Here is an 18490-nt window from a genome sequence, read left to right as displayed (position 1 = left end):
ATAACCATATAGATAAGCATACATATATAGGCATAAAGAAATGATAGAATAATATTCAAATGGTCAGCATTAGTTATCATAAAGTGTTAGGATTAAGAGGCATAAGGAATGATTATTAAATTTCCCATTATACATCTCTGTATTATTTGACTTATTACAAAAATCTAATAAGGAGGGAAATATGCATGTGAAAATAAAGTGTATTAATGACATGAAAATCATGATTATTATTTTCTAAGTATCTTGAAATATGCTATTTTTACAATATGTCTTTTAAAAGTGGAAAACATAAATAAAACAATGATATCTTACATCTCTGTTTAAGTTGGTTAAAACTGAATCTGTAAGTGTCTCTGGTCATTTGTTTGTCAAACTATTTTCATATTGCTCCATACATCTTTTCAGCTGATCAAAAATCTCAGTCCTCTGAAATCATTTCCTGACCCTTTAAGCCTCCTGCTTGATTTCCTGCCTCCTGAGCACATGTCTTCCCCTGAAGTCTCTCTTTATTAGGCATTTATTCTCTCACATGGCACATACCTAAGGGAGCAGGGATGGGGTGCAAGTTTTTATTTTCATTTTCCTTATTGTAGCTTTCTACAATTCTGCTCTCCCTCATTCACATAAAACTAGCAACAGGGAAAAGGGAAGGGAAGGGATTATTTAAGATAAAAAAACAAAACCAAAAAACACAAACAAACCTGGAGGAGACTGTTGCAGGCCAAAAGAGTGAGGGTCGTGATCAACTCAGTATACCACTGGAGGCTATATGAGTAAACAGCAAACTGTTCTCATAAATGCAGAACGTTGACAAACCGCGTCTGCTGCCCAGAAGGGTTGCTGAGGGCAGTCACGAACCAGGCGCAAGTGTTTCTTGTGATTAGGCACATCTGAAGCCTGTTAGCAATAATATGAACCTGTGATCAGTTAAGCAGCTGACCAATCGTTATTTCCTGCTCCCTGCTCTTTCTACCCAATAAGGGATGTAGAAGCTCAGGGCTGCTGCCTTTGCTCACTAGAATCAGGGAGCCCTCTTCTCATTCCCCAGACCCTTTCTTTAAAACAGTTTCTATTGTCTTAAGGTTTTATTTCTGCATTCGTCTCTCTTCGTTCAGTCTCGTAATGGCGGTCTCAAGTAGTAACAGTAGTAACTGTCATAGTGACAGTCTCAAGTTGTAACCGTGGCAGTCTGCCACAGGAGACATGTCAACATATAATTACAATAATATCCAACTACTAATAAAGGAAAATATAAAACATTCAGAGAGTACAAATAGAGGAACAAATAGTACAAGTAAAGTCAATATTTATTCTATTTAAGAGTAAAAGCTGGGCCAGGCGTGGTGGCTCACACCTGTAATTCCAGCACTTTGGGATGCCGAGGCAGGCAGATCAGGAGGTCAAGAGATGGAGACCATCCTGACCAACATGGTGAAACCTCATCTCCACTAAAAATACAAAAATTAGCTGGGCGTGGTGGCACACGCCTGTAGTCCCAGCTACTTGGGAGGCTGAGGCAGGAGAATCGCTTGAACCCATGAGGCAGAGGTTGCAGTGAGCCGAGATCACACCACTGCACTCCAGCCTGGCGACAGAGTGAGACTCTCTCTAAAAAAAAAAAAAAAAAAGAAAAGAAAAAAAAGTAAAGGCAAATACATGCATCTTAACTATCAAACTAATTGCAATGGGCAATATTTTCATTTTAAATAGCTATTTAATATATAGGTATCCATTAAGTTGAAAGAGCTAGAGTACAAAGAATATTGCAGAACAGAACTTTATTTTTTCCCACTTCTACTTAGTGCCCTCTCAAACTAACTTTGTGGAGCCTGTTCTTCCTTTCCTCTTGGATGATCTCTCTGACAGATCCCATGATTGTTCCAATTACTCTCATTAGCTCATTTATTTTAATATCTCTTGAGCACCTTTTATCTGCCAGGTGTGGGTGACACATCAGGAAACAAAGCATGAAGTATAAACAAATAATAACAAAAATGCTTTATAATATGTAAGGTGGTAACAGGTGCTGTACGGTAGTGAAGATAAAAAATGAGTTGTATATAGATCTATTTTTTTTTTTTTTTGAGATGAAGTCTTGCTCTGTTGCCCAGGCTGGAGTACAGTGGCACCATCTTGGCTCACTGCAACTTCTGCCTCCTGGGTTCACGCCATTCTCCTGCCTCAGCCTCCCGAGTAGCCAGGACTACAGGCGCCCACCACCATGCCCAGCTAAGTTTTTGTATTTTTAGTGGACAGAGGGTTTCACTGTGTTAGCCAGGATGGTCTCGATCTCCTGACCGCGTGATCCACCCACCTTGGCATCCCAAAGTGCTGGGATTACAGGCATGAGCCACCACACCCAGCCGTATATAGATCTATTTTAAATGGACTGGTCTAGGAAGATGTCTTTGAAAAGTGATGTCTGAGATTTGAAGGAGTGAGTTAGTGAGGAACCCTGAGAATATGTGAGTGGGTGAAAAACTTTCAGGACAGAGGGATCTGCAAGCGCAAGTCTCCTGGAACAGGTGTGGTGTGTTACAGAGGAGGTCAGGGAAGCTGGAGCTGCTTGAGTAGAGAAAAATGATGTCAAAACAGCATCAAGATCATGGAGGGCTTTAAAGGTTATGTTAAAAATTTTGGACATTACTGTGAAAGAAGAGGGAAGCATTTGTAGGATTTTGAGTAAAGGGCTGACATGATCTGATGTATTTTAAAAGGATCATCCTGGCTACTGTGTTGAAAAGTAGACAGTAGGAGATAAGAATTTAAATAAGGAGAGGACAATTAGAAGTCTTTTAAATTAATGCAGGGGAGAAATAATGGTGACTTAGATGAGCACATCAGTGGTGTCTATGCTGAGATATAGATTCTTGATATTACTTGCAGGTAAAGCCTGCATAATTTCCTAATAAACTGGATGTGAGATGTCAGAGAAAAACATCAAGAGTGACCTTTAGGCTATCCTGACCTGAACTCCTGAAGAACTGCTGTTACTATATTCTGAGATGGAAGAAGACCAAGAAAGAAACAGGTTTAGTGAGTAGATCACAATCAAGAGTTCAGTTCTGGTCATGTGAAGTTTAAGACCATCCAAGTGAATAAGCTGAATACAGAGTATAAACATCCAGGTGGAGTCCAGAGGAGTGGTCTAGGAGAGTCTAGGTGTCAATAGTAGTTATAAATTAAATTTAAAGTATTGGGACTGGATAAACTCTTAAGAAGTGAGTACAATTAGAGAAGACAAGTGTAAGACTCAAACCCTGAAGCACTTCAGAACTTAGAGATTAGGAATTTGGGAAAGCTACAGAGATTAGGAAGAAATAGCTAATGCTGTAGGAAGAAAACCAAAAGGGATTGTGTTCTGAAAGTCCAATGAAGAAAGAATTCAAGGAGGAATGTGGTGTATCATATGCTGGCTTTGGATAAAATAAGATACCAAGATGAGACCACCAGATCTGTGAATGTTTGGAAGTTATTTGTGACCTTGGTAGGGCAATTTTGTAGCATGATGTGGGTAAAAGCTTGGCTGCTGGCCAGGCACAGTGGCGCATGCCTGTAATCCCAGCACTTTGGGAGGCCAAGGCGGGTGGATCACAAGGTCTAGAAATCAAGACCATCCTGGCCAACATGGTGAAACCCTGTCTTTACTAAAAATACAAAAATTAGCTGGGCATGGTGGCGTGGGCCTGTAGACCTGCCTACTCGGGAGGTTGAGGCAGGAGAATTGCTTGAACCCAGGAGGTGGAGGTTGAGGTGAGATGAGATCACACCACTGCACTCCAGCCTGGCAACAGTGCAAGACACCATCTAAAAAAATAAAATAAAAGCTTGGCTGATCTAGAACTCTAAAAAGAGAGTAAGTGAACAGATACTGAAAATTCTTGGTTTTGCTGTAAAAGGAAGTGAAGTGCTCCAATCACTTTAGTTGTAAAAAAAAAAAAAAAAAAAAGTGACATTTCAATCATTAAAATGTCATTCTATGTATGATGAAAAACTTCCAGTTCTGACCTACTTTAGCCTTGAAAATGCTTCCGTGGCACAAGAGGGATGTGGGTGGCTTCTCTGTTTCCTTGACTCTCTCTTCTACGATGCCACTCCACTAATTAAGCTGCTGCTGGGTGCTTGGGGGTGGGGGTGAGAAAAGAAGAGAGGAGAAGGAAGGAGTTGTAAAGGTCAGGAGAGGTGACACTTGACCATCATTAATGTACGTTAACTCTTGTCTTTCAGCTTGGCAGGTATTTATGGCTAGCTTTAGAAAATATTTAAAATTGATTATTTTTTAAACTGCCTTGAAATGAGGCCCGTTTTTCTTTATTCAGGCAATGTACCCTCCAACTAGTCTTGTAAATAGTCTCTCACAACTCTGTTTTTGAGCAGTCTACTCCAGACAAACTGTTGAGCCCACCTTCCCACTAAGTCACTGTCTTTGGGCTAGGTTCCTTTAAGACCACATGATGGGCATGTTCCTGCGGTCATTGCCATTAAAAATCTTTGGGAAAGCAGACTTTTACTAATGCAAGCACTTCTTCTCTTCAATACATCAACAAAGCAGCCAGGCAGTCTTATGTATCTAGACTTTTCCAGGCTTGGGTCTGGGTGCCAAAGTTGTCTCTGCTACCCCGGCCATTTTCTTTGCTATATTCATTTGCCAAGGAGTAAATTATAAAGTTCTATATTTTAGAATAAACTGAATACTGATAACTTTTTTTAATGCATACTATATCAAGCACTGTTGTAGAATTTTTACTCATATTAAATACTATATTTCTCATGACATCTCTATGAGGGAGGAATTCATTTTATACACAGAGAAAGAGAAGAATAAAAAAGTTATGTTTCCGGGTGGAGCCAAGATGGCCGAATACGAACAGCTCCAGTCTCCAGCTCCCAGCCTGAGTGACACAGAAGACTGGTGATTTCTGCATTTCTGCTTGAGGTACCGGTTTCATCTCACTAGGGAGTGCCAAACAGTGGGTGCAGGACAGTCGGTGAAGCGCACTGTGCGCCAGCCGAAGCGGGGCGAGGCATTGCCTCACTCAGGAAGCGCAAGGGAGTTCCCTTTCCTAGTCAAAGAAAGGGGTAACAGACGGCACCTGGAATATCGGGTCAGTCCCACCCTAATACTGCGCTTTTCCAACGGGCCTGGAAAACGGCACACTAAGAGATTGTGTCCCGCACCTGGCTCGGAGGGTCCTATGCCCACGGAGTCTACCTGATTGCTAGCACAGCAGTCTGAAATCAAGCTGCAAGGCCGCAGCGAGGATGGGGGAGGGGCGCCCGCCATTGCCCAGGCTTGCTTAGGTAAACAAAGCAGCCAGGAAGCTCGAACTGGGTGGAGCCCACCACAGCTCAAGGAGGCCTGCCTGCCTCTGTAGGCTCCACCTCTGGGGGCAGGGCACAGACAAACAAAAAGTCAGCAGGAACCTCCTCAGAATTAAATGTCCCTGTCTGACTGACAGCTTTGAAGACAGTAGGGGTTCTCCCAGCACGCAACTGGAGATCTGAGAATGGACAGACTGCCTCCTAAAGTGGGTCCCTCACCCCTGAGCAGCCTAACTGGGAGGCACCCCCCCAGTAGGGACAGACCGACACCTCACTCGGCCGGGTACTCCTCTGAGACAAAACTTCCAGAGGAACTATCAGACAGCTGAATTTGTGGTCTCACGAAAATCCGCTGTTCTGCAGCCACTGCTGCTGATACCCAGCCAAACAGGGTCTGGAGTGGACCTCTAGTAAACTCCAACAGACCTGCAGCTGAGGGTCCTGTCTGGTAGAAGGAAAACTAACAAACAGAAAGGACATCCACACCAAAAACCCATCTGTACATCACCATCATCAAAGACCAAAAGTAGATAAAACCACAAAGATGAGGAAAAAACAGAGCACAAAAACTGGAAACTCTAAAAAGCAGAGCACCTCTCCTCCTCCAAAGGATCGCAGTTCCTCACCAGCAACAGAACAAAGCTGGATGGAGGATGACTTTGACGAGTTGAGAGAAGAAGTCTTCAGACGATCAAACTACTCCGAGCTACGGGAGGAAATTCAAAACAATAGCAAAGAAGTTAAAAACTTTGAAAAAAAATTAGAAGAATGGATAACTAGAATAACCAATGGAGAGAAGGGCTTCAAGGAGCTGATGGAGCTGAAAGCCAAGTTTCGAGAACTACGCGAAGATTGCAGAAGCCTCGGTAGCAGATGCAATCAACTGGAAGAAAGGGTATCAGTGATGGAAGATGAAATGAATGAAATGAAGAGAGAAGGGAAGTTCAGAGAAAAAAGAATAAAAAGAAATGAACAAAGCCTCCAAGAAATTTGGGACTATGCGAAAAGACCAAACCTACATCTGATTGGTGTACCTGAAAATGATGGGGAGAATGGAACCAAGTTGGAAAACGCTCTGCAAGATATTATCCAGGAGAACTTCCCCAATCTAGCAAGGCAGGCCAACATTCAGATTCAGGAAATACAGAGAACGCCACAAAGATACTCCTCAAGAAGAGCAACTCCAAGACACATAATTGTCAGATTCACCAAAGTTAAAATGAAGGAAAAAGTGTTAAGGGCAGCCAGAGAGAAAGGTCGGGTTACCCACAAAGGGAAGCCCATCAGAGTAACAGCTGATCTCTCGGCAGAAACTCTACAAGCCAGAAGAGAGTGGGGGCCGATATTCAACATTCTTAAAGAAAAGAATTTTAACCCCAGAATTTCATATCCAGCCAAACTAAGCTTAATAAGTGAAGGAGAAATAAAATACTTTACAGACAAGCAAATGCTGAGTGATTTTGTCACCACCAGGCCTACCCTAAAAGAGCTCCTGAAGGAAGCACTAAACATGGAAAGGAATAACCGGTACCAGCCACTGCAAAAACATGCCAAATTGTAAAGACCATCAAGGCTAGGAAGAAACTGCATCAACTAATGAGCAAAATAACCAACTAACATCATAATGACAGGATCAGATTCACACATAACAATATTAACGTTAAATGTAAATGGGCTAAATGCTCCAATTAAAAGACACAGACTGGCAAACTGGATAAGGAGTCAGGACCCATCAGTGTGCTGTATTCAGGAAACCCATCTCACGTGCAGAGACACACATAGACTCAAAATAAAGGGATGGAGGAAGATCTATCAAGCAAATGAAAAACAAAAAAAGGCAGGGGTTGCAATCCTAGTCTCTGATAAAATAGACTTTAAACCAACAAAGATCAAAAGAGACAAAGAAGGCCATTACATAATGGTAAAGGGATCAATTCAACAAGACGAGCTAACTATCCTAAATATATATGCACCCAACACAGGAGCACGAGATTCATAAAGCAAGTCCTGAGGGACCTACAAAGGGACTTAAACTCCCACACAATAATAATGGGAGATTTTAACACCCCACTGTCAACATTAGACAGATCAACCAGACAGAAAGTTAACAAGGATATCCAGGAATTGAACTCAGCTCTGCTCAAAGTGGACCTAATAGACATCTACAGAACTCTCCACCCCAAATCAACAGAATATACATTTTTTTCAGCACCACACCACACCTATTCCAAAATTGACCACATAGTTGGAAGTAAAGCTCTCCTCAGCAAATGTAAAAGAACAGAAATTATAACAAACTGTCTCTCAGACCACAGTTCAATCAAACTAGAACTCAGGATTAAGAAACTCACTCAAAACTGCTCAACTACATGGAAACTGAACAACCTGCTCCTGAATGACTATTGGGTACATAATGAAATGAAGGCAGAAATAAAGATGTTCTTTGAAACCAATGAGAACAAAGACACAACATACCAGAATCTCTGGGACACGTTCAAAGCAGTGTGTAGAGGGAAATTTATAGCACTAAATGCCCACAAGAGAAAGCAGGAAAGATCCAAAATTGACACCCTAACATCACATTTAAAAGAACTAGAAAAGCAAGAGCAAACACATTCAAAAGCTAGCAGAAGGCTAGAAATAACTAAAATCAGAGCACAACTGAAGGAAATAGAGACACAAAAAACCCTTCAAAAAATTAATGAATCCAGGAGCTGGTTTTCTGAAAAGATCAACAAAATTGATAGACCACTAGCAAGACTAATAAAGAAGAAAAAAGAGAAGAATCAAATAGATGCAATAAAAAATGCAAAAGGGGATATCACCACCGATCCCACAGAAATACAATCTACCATCAGAGAATACTACAAACACCTCTATGCAAATAAACCAGAAAATCTAGAAGAAATGGATAAATTCCTCTACAAATACACCCTCCCAAGACTAAATCAGGAAGAAGTTGAATCTCTGAATAGACCAATAACAGGCTCTGAAATTGTGGCCATAATCAATAGCTTACCAACCAAAAAGAGTCCAGGACCTGATGGATTCACAGCCGAATTCTACCAGAGGTACAAGGAGGAACTGGTACCATTCCTTCTGAAACTATTCCAATCGATAGAAAAAGAGGGAATCCTCCCTAACACATTTTATGAAGCCAGCATTGTCCTGATACCAAAGCCTGGCAGAGACATAACCAAAAAAGAGAATTTCAGACCAATATCCTTGATGAACATTGATGCAAAAATCCTCAATAAAATACTGGCAAACCGAATCCAGCAGCACATCAAAAAGCTTATCCACCATGATCAAGTGGGCTTCATCCCTGGGATGCAAGGCTGGTTCAACATACGCAAATGAATCAATGTAATCTAGCATATAAACAGAACCAAAGACAAAAACCACATGATTATCTCAATAGATGCAGAAAAGGCCTTGACAAAATTCAACAACCCTTCATGCTAAAAACTCTCAATAAATTAGGTATTGATGGGACGTATCTCAAAATAATAAGAGCTATCTATGACAAACCCACAGCCAATATCATACTGAATGGGCAAAAACTGGAAGCATTCCCTCTGACAACTGGCACAAGACAGGGATGCCCTCTCTCACCGCTCCTATTCAACATAGTGCTGGAAGTTCTGGCCAGGGCAATCAGGCAGGAGAAGGAAATAAAGGGTATTCAATTAGGAAAAGAGGAAGTCAAATTGTCCCTGTTTGCAGATGACATGATTGTATATTTAGAAAACCCCATTGTCTCAGCCCAAAATCTCCTTAAGCTGATTAGCAACTTCAGCAAAGTCTCAGGATACAAAATCAATGTACAAAAATCACAAGCATTCTTGTACACCAATCACAGACAAACAGAGAGCCAAATCACGAGTGAACTCCCATTCTCAATTGCTTCAAAGAGAATAAAATACCTAGGAATCCAACTTACAAGGGATGTGAAGGACCTCTTCAAGGAGAACTACAAACCACTGCTCAATGAAATAAAAGAGGATACAAACAAATGGAAGAACATTCCATGCTCATGGGTTGGAAGAATCAATATCGTGAAAATGGCCACACTGCCCAAGGTAATTTATAGATTCAATGCCATGCCCATCAAGCTCCCAATGACTTTCTTCACAGAATTGAAAAAAACTACTTTCAAGTTCATATGGAACCAAAAAAGAGCCCGCATCACCAAGTCAATCCTAAGCCAAAAGAACAAAGCTGGAGGCATCACGCTACCTGACTTCAAACTATACTACAAGGCTACAGTAACCAAAACAGCATGGTACTGGTACCACAACAGAGACATAGATCAATGGAACAGAACAGAGCCCTCAGAAATGATGCCGCATATCTACAACTATCTGATCTTTGACAAACCTGAGAAAAACAAGAAATGGGGAAAGGATTCCCTATTTAATAAATGGTGCTGGGAAAACTGGCTAGCCATATGTAGAAAGCTGAAACTGGATCCCTTCCTTACACCTTATACAAAAATTAATTCAAGATGGATTAAAGACTTAAATGTTAGACCTAAAACCATTGAAATCCTACAAGAAAACCTAGGCAATACCATTCAGGACATAGGCGTGAGCAAGGACTTCATGTCTAAAACACCAAAAGCAATGGCAACAAAAGCCAAAATTGACAAATGGGATCTAATTAAACTAAAGAGCTTCTGCACAGCAAAAGAAACTACCATCAGAGTGAACAGGCAACCTACAGAATGGGAGAAAGTTTTTGCAACCTACTCATCTGAGAAAGGGCTAATATCCAGAATCTACAATGAACTCAAACAAATTTACAAGAAAAAAACAAACAACCCCATCAAAAAGTGGGCAAAGGACATGAACAGACACTTCTCAAAAGAAGACATTTATGCAGCCAAAAAACACATGAAGAAATGCTCATCATCACTGGCCATCAGAGAAATGCAAATCAAAACCACAATGAGATACCATCTCACACCAGTTAGAATGGCCATCATTAAAAAAGCAGGAAACAGGTGCTGGAGAGGATGTGGAGAAATAGGAACACTTTTACACTGTTGGTGGGACTGTAAACTAGTTCAACCATTGTGGAAGTCAGTGTGGCAATTCCTCAGGGATCTAGAACTAGAAATCCCATTTGACCCAGCCATCCCATTACTGGGTATATACCCAGAGGCTATAAATCATGCTGCTATAAAGACACATGCACACATATGTTTATTGCGGCACTATTCACAATAGCAAAGACTTGGAACCAACCCAAATGTCCAACAACGATAGACTGGATTAAGAAAATGTGGCACATATACACCATGGAATACTATGCAGCCATAAAAAATGATGAGTTCATGTCCTTTGTAGGGACATGGATGAAACTGGAAAACATCATTCTCAGTAAACTATCGCAAGGACAAAAAACCAAACACTGCATGTTCTCACTCATAGTTGGGAATTGAACAATGAGAACTCATGGACACAGGAAGGGGAAGATCACACTCCGGGGACTGTTGTGGGGTGGGGGGGGAGGGGAGGGGGGAGGGACAGCATTAGGAGATATACCTAATGCTAAATGACGAGTTAATGGGTGCAGGAAATCAACATGGGCACATGGATACATATGTAACAAATCTGCACATTGCGTACCCTAAAACCTAAAGTATAATAAAAAATAAATAAATAAATAAAAATAAAGGTACAGTAACATTTCATGGCCTGTTAGGAGCAGGCAACACAGCAGGAGGTGAGTGGTGAGTGAGGAAGTATCCATGCCTGAGCTCCTGTCAGATCAGCAGCAGCCCTAGATTCTCAGAGGAGCACAAACCCTATTTTGAACTGCACATGCGAGGGATCTAGGTTGTACACTCCTTATGAGAATCTACTGCCTCTGAAACCATCCCCACCCCTACCTTCCGTGGAAAAACTGTATTCTAGAAAACTGGTCCCTGGTGCCTTAAAGGTTGGGGACTGCTGCTTTAAAGAGTTATATTGGAAGGGCATGACAACTTTTATAAAAAATTGAAAAGTGGGAGTTGAACAATGAGAACACATGGATACAGGGAGGGGAACATCACACGCCAGGGCCTGTCACAGGGTTGTGGGGTAAGGAAGGGATAGCATTAGGAGAAATACCTGATGTAGATGACTGGTTGATGGATGCAGCAAACCACCATGGCACATGTATACCTATGTAACAAACCTGCATGTTCTGCACATGTATCCCAGAACTTAAAGTATAATAAAAATAAAATAAATTTCTTAATTAAAAAAAATTCAAAAGGACATATTCTAGACAAATGCGTAAGCAAAGGCCAAACATGATCTATCAATTATTTAGAGAGGTGGGATATACAAAGAACGTCTACCCACTGAGTCATAACTAATTTCTAGACCACAATTACAGTGATAATCACCAGCCCATTAGTGGATAAAAGATGTATCACTTGTGTCCTTCATTGTATAACTGCATACTTAACTGTACCTGGTTCTCATTACAGCATTCTCAGAAAAACCTTTTATCATCTTTTATATATCCAGACAGGAACTGACCACATTCTATCTATTCAGAGTCAAGATTATGGTGCCCCAGCTGGAAGGAATCAGGCACTATATCTTCCCTAGCAAACTATCTAATTGGAAGCTACCTATGTCAGATGCAAGTGGTATCAATACTTACTTCCTCAAGTAAATGATACACTGCTGTTGTTTAAAGAAGCTGGACTCTGTTGCTTCAGAACTTGTTGGAAACCATCCAAACAAAACCAAGTTTATCAAAGGTCAAACTAATGTCTTTATGCCCCAGCCCATAGCATACTCAAGGCACTCTGGAAACAGATGAGTGACCTCCTCATAAGCCTGCAAACAGACTGAGCTTTTCTCCATTGCCTCACTGAGTATCCTCCATGCCTAAGTCATACTCATCCATTAAGGATCATCACATTCCACTTCCTTAAAGAAGTCCTCCTTGGCCACTCAAAGCTTCATTGGTCTCTCCTTTCACTGAAACTTTTTGAGCAAGTATTGTTTGCACTATAATTGCAGTATTTAATCAGATACTGTCTTGTTTTTAATACTACGGCATTTTCTGAAAATAATTTGAAAATCTCACTACCAAAGGGTTTTTCAAATAAGGGATTGGGTTCTAGGTTTTTAAATAATATGGTTATGGTTTTAATTTATGGTTCGTTGTCAGAAGCCCGACTGTTTCCTGATCTTACCAGGACAATTACTCCTTAGAATACTGCGAATCAGGATAACCACCTCTGAAGAAGCTGGTACTCCCTGGCAGCCCATTAGCTATCCCATTCTGACACACTCACCACTTACACCCGCTCCTCACTTGCCAGCTTGCATTCCTGACTTCAGCTTCTCTCTTCCACTCACTGGCCCAGACATTGCCTTTTCTCTTGGGTGTAGGTAACTGCCTCTGCTTCAGGCTCCGCTCTCCTCATTTAAGGCTAAGTTTCAGCCTGCCCAAATTAGGTGTGTACCCAGCAGACACTCCTAGGGTAGCCAGCTCTTGGCTGCTGTTCTAACCTCCTCCTTACTGATAACCTTGGTTCACCTGGCTGCTGTTCTAACCTCCTTATTGATAACCTTGGTTCACCTGGCCGCTATTCTAACCTCCTCCTTACTGATAACCTTGGTTCACCTGGCTGCTAGTCTAACCTCTTCCTTATTGATAACCTTGGTTCACCTGGCTGCTATTCTAACGCCCTCCTTACTGATAACGTTGGTTCACCTGGCATCTACAGGCCATTTGGCAGCTCTCTGCTGTCCCCTCCTGGCAATTTGTGGCATGATGTCATATCACTCAAGGAACTCAGCCTTCAGTCTTAACTCTAGTTAAATCTGTGGATTTGTTATTTCAGGTGACAAATGGTTGCTTAATATCACAGGAGAGGAGATGTTTTAAGTTTACTGTTTCTTTAGTCTCCACTTGCCTATCCCACATTCAGCGACTTACAAGCAGCCAGCCCTGCCTTTATTAGATACTAGTAGATCTAAAAGTTTCTCCGAAAAAGCCAGTTATCTATACCAGACTGATATATACATATCCATGTATATAATAAAAGGAAATGGGAAACGTAAAAAAAAAAAAAAAGTTATGTTTCCAAAGTCACAGAACTACCAAGTGACAAGCCCAGGATTTAAACTTAGTCTGCTGATGGAGTCTATACTCTTAGCCAAAATTTTTCTCTGTAACAAAGAAACTGAGACTAAAATCCACACAACTCCTAACTGTCATTAAGGATGGGAAAACTAACATTCTGAATTTAGATTCTGTATTTGTTACATTATGCGATGGCATTAGTTTAAAGAAGACTTTGGTCTTTAGTATTACAGTGGTGCAAAAGTAATCATGGTTTTCACCATGATTTTTACTAGCAAAAATTGCAATTACTTTTGCACCAACCTAATAATACCAATGTTGCCATTTGATAGATATCTTTAGTGCTATCTGTTGTTCTTTTGTAGCAACAGAACTTGGGAGTAACATCAGGAAGAGGAAATTGTTCTTGAAATTTTCCATAATGAGCCATATGATGGGAACATCATGAAGGTAATGACCTTTCCTCACATCTACACATTTTGAAGATTCAGAATCTCCCTATGGAAGAACTAGCTACGAAGTCAATATTCTGGACGGCACTGAGTTTCATGATACAAAGTACAGGGGAAAAAAATTAGTTGTATCAGGGAGCGCATTCAAGGGAAACATTTTCTTTATTTTCTTCTCACAACAAAGGAGAAAGGAAATGCTAGAGGGAAAAAAAGCACTTAAGAATATGGATTATATATACATATAGTCTCTTAAAATCAGAATAAATTCTCAAGGTTGGTTTGGTTGATTTCCTAGATTTTTAACTTTTTCATATTTTAGGTAAACGCCTATTAATATTGAGAGTGCAAGTGTAATAAGCAAGATGTTTACCCCTTAAATCCATTTTTATTTTATAATTCTATGATATACTGTATATTTTACAAAATTAAGAAAAATATACATTAAAATAGAGAAATATTGAAATATAGCACTTTTATATGGAATCTAAATTCAAAAAATCAAAATGTCACATGAGTCATCTCAAAGGCTAGCATTATACTGAAATCTTACATGCTTTAGCAAAAACACAGCTTGGCATTAAGCCATTTACTGGAGGGGTGTGAAATGGTACTTCTGTAGGAAATGCTGCCAATGTTATTAATGACCTATCCCAAAAAGTAAGCAAGCAGAGAGAAACAAAGTCAATTCAGTTATCTTAATTCAAACCTTAGAAGTTTATGCTAAAAATCCATAACCAGAAATGATTTTCAAAGAGGAAAAATGTGAACATCTTTTCTTGTAGAAAATCTCTCTAGATCAACATCACTGTCAGAGTCACCTGGACAGTTAATTCAAAATGCAAAATGTCATTACCCATTCCTAGAAAATCTGATTCTTGAGTCCATGGTGGAATCAAGCTGCTTCCTGGTTGATTCTAATTCTGATTCCTACTGAAGCCATCTGGTAACTAAAACGGATACTCCCTAACCTCAGTCGTTGTACTGTATACATGGATACTATGCAAGGATTTGATAACATCATTTACCTTATAGTTAAATAATTTTTAGATATATGGATACATAAGTAGAAAAACAGACAGAAAGGAGATACAATCTTACATATCCATCTTACGATAGATGGAAATATTTAATTAGCAATTTCATAGTTTTACATGTATATATTCACAATTTTGGATTGCAAACTAAAACACCATTAAAATTCAGAATATGCTTCTCCCATAAAATATTGCTGTATAAATGATTTATATTTAACAATTCAAAAAATAATGTTTCGGAGCATAAATATTTGCAATGAGATATTATCAAAGAGCATGCTGTTAACTATAAGAATACAGCATAGTAGGCCAGGCACAGTGGCTCACGCCTGTAATCCCAGCTTTGGGAGGCCGAGGTGGGCGGATCACGAGCTCCCATCCTGGCTAACAAAGTGAAACACTGTCTCTACTAAAAATACAAAAAATTGGCCTGGCATGGTGGCAGGGATTAGAATCCCAGCTACTCGGGAGGCTGAGGTAGGAGAATGGCATGAACCTGGGAGGCGAAGCTTGCAGTAAGCCAAGATGGCACCACTGCGCTCCAGCCTGGGCAACATAGTGAGACTCCATCTCAAAAAAAAAAAAAAAAGATACAGCATAGTAAAGAATCTCAATATTAATATGCATAGTAAATAACATTTTTTCTGTAAAGTCATAAGCAGACATGGAGAACATGGAGACTAAGAAATCAACCTGGTATTTGAAATGTACAATGAGTCTTGAATAATGAAAACTGATTTCAAAATTTGGAGATCTGGTCAGGATGCTGTAGAGAGACGGGGTATTTTGGCAGATGGCAAGTATAAATTGAAATGTAATCTCAGCACCTGAACTTCTGTGGAATCACACATTAGCTAAAACTCAACTATAAAATCTAATTACATTTCTTTTGAAACCTTCTTTTAAAATGTTGATCAGTTATTAATAATTTAATATGTGTAACTACTAGGAATACTAGGCAAAGACTCAGTGCAGTAAAACTAACTATAAAGTGTGTGTGGCTCATCTGTTCAGCCATCACGCTCAAGAAAATGTGCTCAAGTTCATTTGTGACTAACTGGAAAAATTCTCATTACAAAACAAAAGCTCCAAACTGAAAAATGTGCTTAACTGTCTCTTAACTGGACTCGATTGCTTCTCTGCCATGAAATCTTTTTTTTTTTTTTTTAAGCAAAACGTTGCTGGATCATTTTCTTTTACTGTTATGCTTAAGAATAAAAACACATAAAACTGATCAATATGGCAATCAAGTTAATTCAATAAGACACTTTTTTATTTGTTTACCACCTGTAAGTGCCACAGAGTCTACCACTACAGGAAAAGACAATAGAGGAGGAACCTCTGAGGTAAGGTTTGAGTTAATTTGCTATATTTACAGTTTCTTTAGAAAAATGTCCTTTGGTTTGTAGACACAGTTTATATACCGTTAGTTGAAGCTGTGTATAGTTATACAGGGCAGAAATGTCTCCTTTAAGGTTAACGTCGTTTTACACTTACAATGTGACTTCTTTATTTGAAATGTGGCTAGTTTCATCCAGTCTAAGTTGGAGATACGTATCATTGTCTCTTTTTGCCTCAGGACAGTACTGGAAATGAGATGTTTCATTTCAATGCATTTTTCTCAGTTGAAACTGTGTAAATAAATAGATTGGGAAAGATTTAATAAAATCATCAATAGCCTGGAGCCAGCTAGTGGCTCTGTGCTAAACATTTGGCATAATCAACTGTCTAAGAGATTGAAAGTCCTAGGTACTGGGATTTAAGGTTATCCTGAGCTCAGACAGGTGAGCATCTAGAAAGGGGTTGACACAGAATCTTCATCTACACAAGCTAGATCAAATGAAGTAATAAGTGATCCAGGGCATTTTAATCAATACAAATAAGCCATTTGAGAATGGTGTGAACCCAGGAGGCGGAGGTTGCAGTGAGCTGAGATTGTGCCACTGCACTTAAGCCTGGGCGGTAGAGCGAGACTCCGTCTCAAAAAAAAAAAAAAGAAATTATGTCCAAATTTTTATTCATTCTCACATATTTTCAATATCTAAAATGACGCAGAGAGGAGTCCTTCCAACTTGGCTAGTTTATTGTTATCAGTGATGGCATCAGTTCATGTGGTTTTAACAAGGCAATCACATAGGCACAAATAATTGTGTTTTGCTAAAAAATAATTAAATAGGGCAAAAATATTGATTTAACTAACTCAACTGAACTTCAGGGTATTTCACAATACCAACTGGATGGGAAACTGTTTCTGAGTGCCTGCCCTTTGACAGGTTCCACTCCACTTCGTGAGAAAAAATAATTTCATTTTGCCAATTCTTTAAGATAAATGTGGGCAGGCAGAGGCGCTTATAGAAAAAGCTCTAATCAGAACACTTTACAGGAGTCTGTGAATCAGACAGGTGACTTTTGCTACAGGTGAGAATGTATTGCTTAGAATATGAAAACATGTTAAGTCAGCTGGAACTCTTAAATATTTAAGGTTCATTAAAAGTTTGGCTTCATAAACTAAACAACATATAAAATGTAGATTCAGTTAGGTATGGGAGAGAAAAATGAAGTGTTGACATAAAGACAAAGAAGTGTATTGAGACTAAATTAACCTAACATCATTTTTCACCTGGTTATCCAATCCAGATTGCATCTCCTAGTTAACAAGAGCTTCATTTTAGCCTCTTGGAGCCAGGAGATTGCAACAATCCAGAAAAAAAAAAAATGGCTTTTGCCCATTTAGGAATGTTTTGACTCACCACAGCTGAGCAATCAGAAAGTCACTTGGTTAAGTAGCAGCTTTGGGCTGGTCCTCGTGCAGTGGTGTTTACAACTAATTGATCACAACCGGTTACAGATTTCCTTGTTCCTTTTCCACTCCCACTGCTTCATTTGACTGGCCTTTAAAAGGAAAAAAGGAGGTTTGATTTTCAGTATTGTGACACATTAATAGATTAATGTCATAATTCTTCAGAAAATTTTAAAAATTAGATTTCAATCAGGAAAGAAAAGCTAGAAAACCCAAAACTAAACCAAGACTACATCAAATGTGCTGATGTAAACCTACCTGTGGGGTTTCTGTGCTCTTTTAGGTATCTTCCAATTTTTTTTTTACTTTGAAATGTTTGTCTAATTTAAAAGATAGATTATTGCTAAAAATTAATAAACCAGCATATTAATCATAACTCTATAATATTCTTCTGATTAGCCACTGAACAAAATTTCTTCTCCTTTTGCTCACCTCATGCTACCCACCACAGTATAGACAAATTCCAAGTCAGAATCACATCTCACTAGAATCTAGTGTTGATGAGCTCCCAAAATGACAGAAAGGAAAGGGATTTTCCTTCCCTCTTAGTTTAGTCGATCTCTAAGGCAGATGGTTAATTCATTGCACCTGTAACCAATTAGCCATTCAAAACAACTGATTCTTCACAGTAAATTGTTGCCTTGCCAATCTGAGAAGCAGGTGCATATTCAATGGCTAAATTGCCAAGTGGTTGGATACACAAGATGAAATCATCCAAATACAAAATTCTGTTAGATAAATGTGTGGAAAAATATGATCAGTTATAATAATTCCATTCTAAA

At 39.5% G+C, this 18490-nt stretch overlaps 1 long non-coding RNA gene across 1 annotated transcript; it reads right to left on the bottom strand.

Moving 5' to 3' along the window:
• Positions 1 to 707: 707 nt before the first annotated feature.
• Positions 708 to 17880, bottom strand: LOC115832128. The gene is made up of 3 exons (XR_004027569.1): positions 17659 to 17880; positions 16406 to 16539; positions 708 to 897 (listed from the first exon to the last, which is right to left on the bottom strand). It is a non-coding gene; the product is annotated as an uncharacterized LOC115832128 (long non-coding RNA).
• Between the last annotated feature and the right edge of the window lie 610 nt (positions 17881 to 18490).

This window comes from Nomascus leucogenys, chromosome 21 (genome assembly GCF_006542625.1).
Source record: "Nomascus leucogenys isolate Asia chromosome 21, Asia_NLE_v1, whole genome shotgun sequence".
Lineage (NCBI taxonomy): Eukaryota > Metazoa > Chordata > Mammalia > Primates > Hylobatidae > Nomascus > Nomascus leucogenys.
Note: the sequence above shows the minus strand (reverse complement) of the source record. Positions and strands in the feature narration are given on the sequence as shown.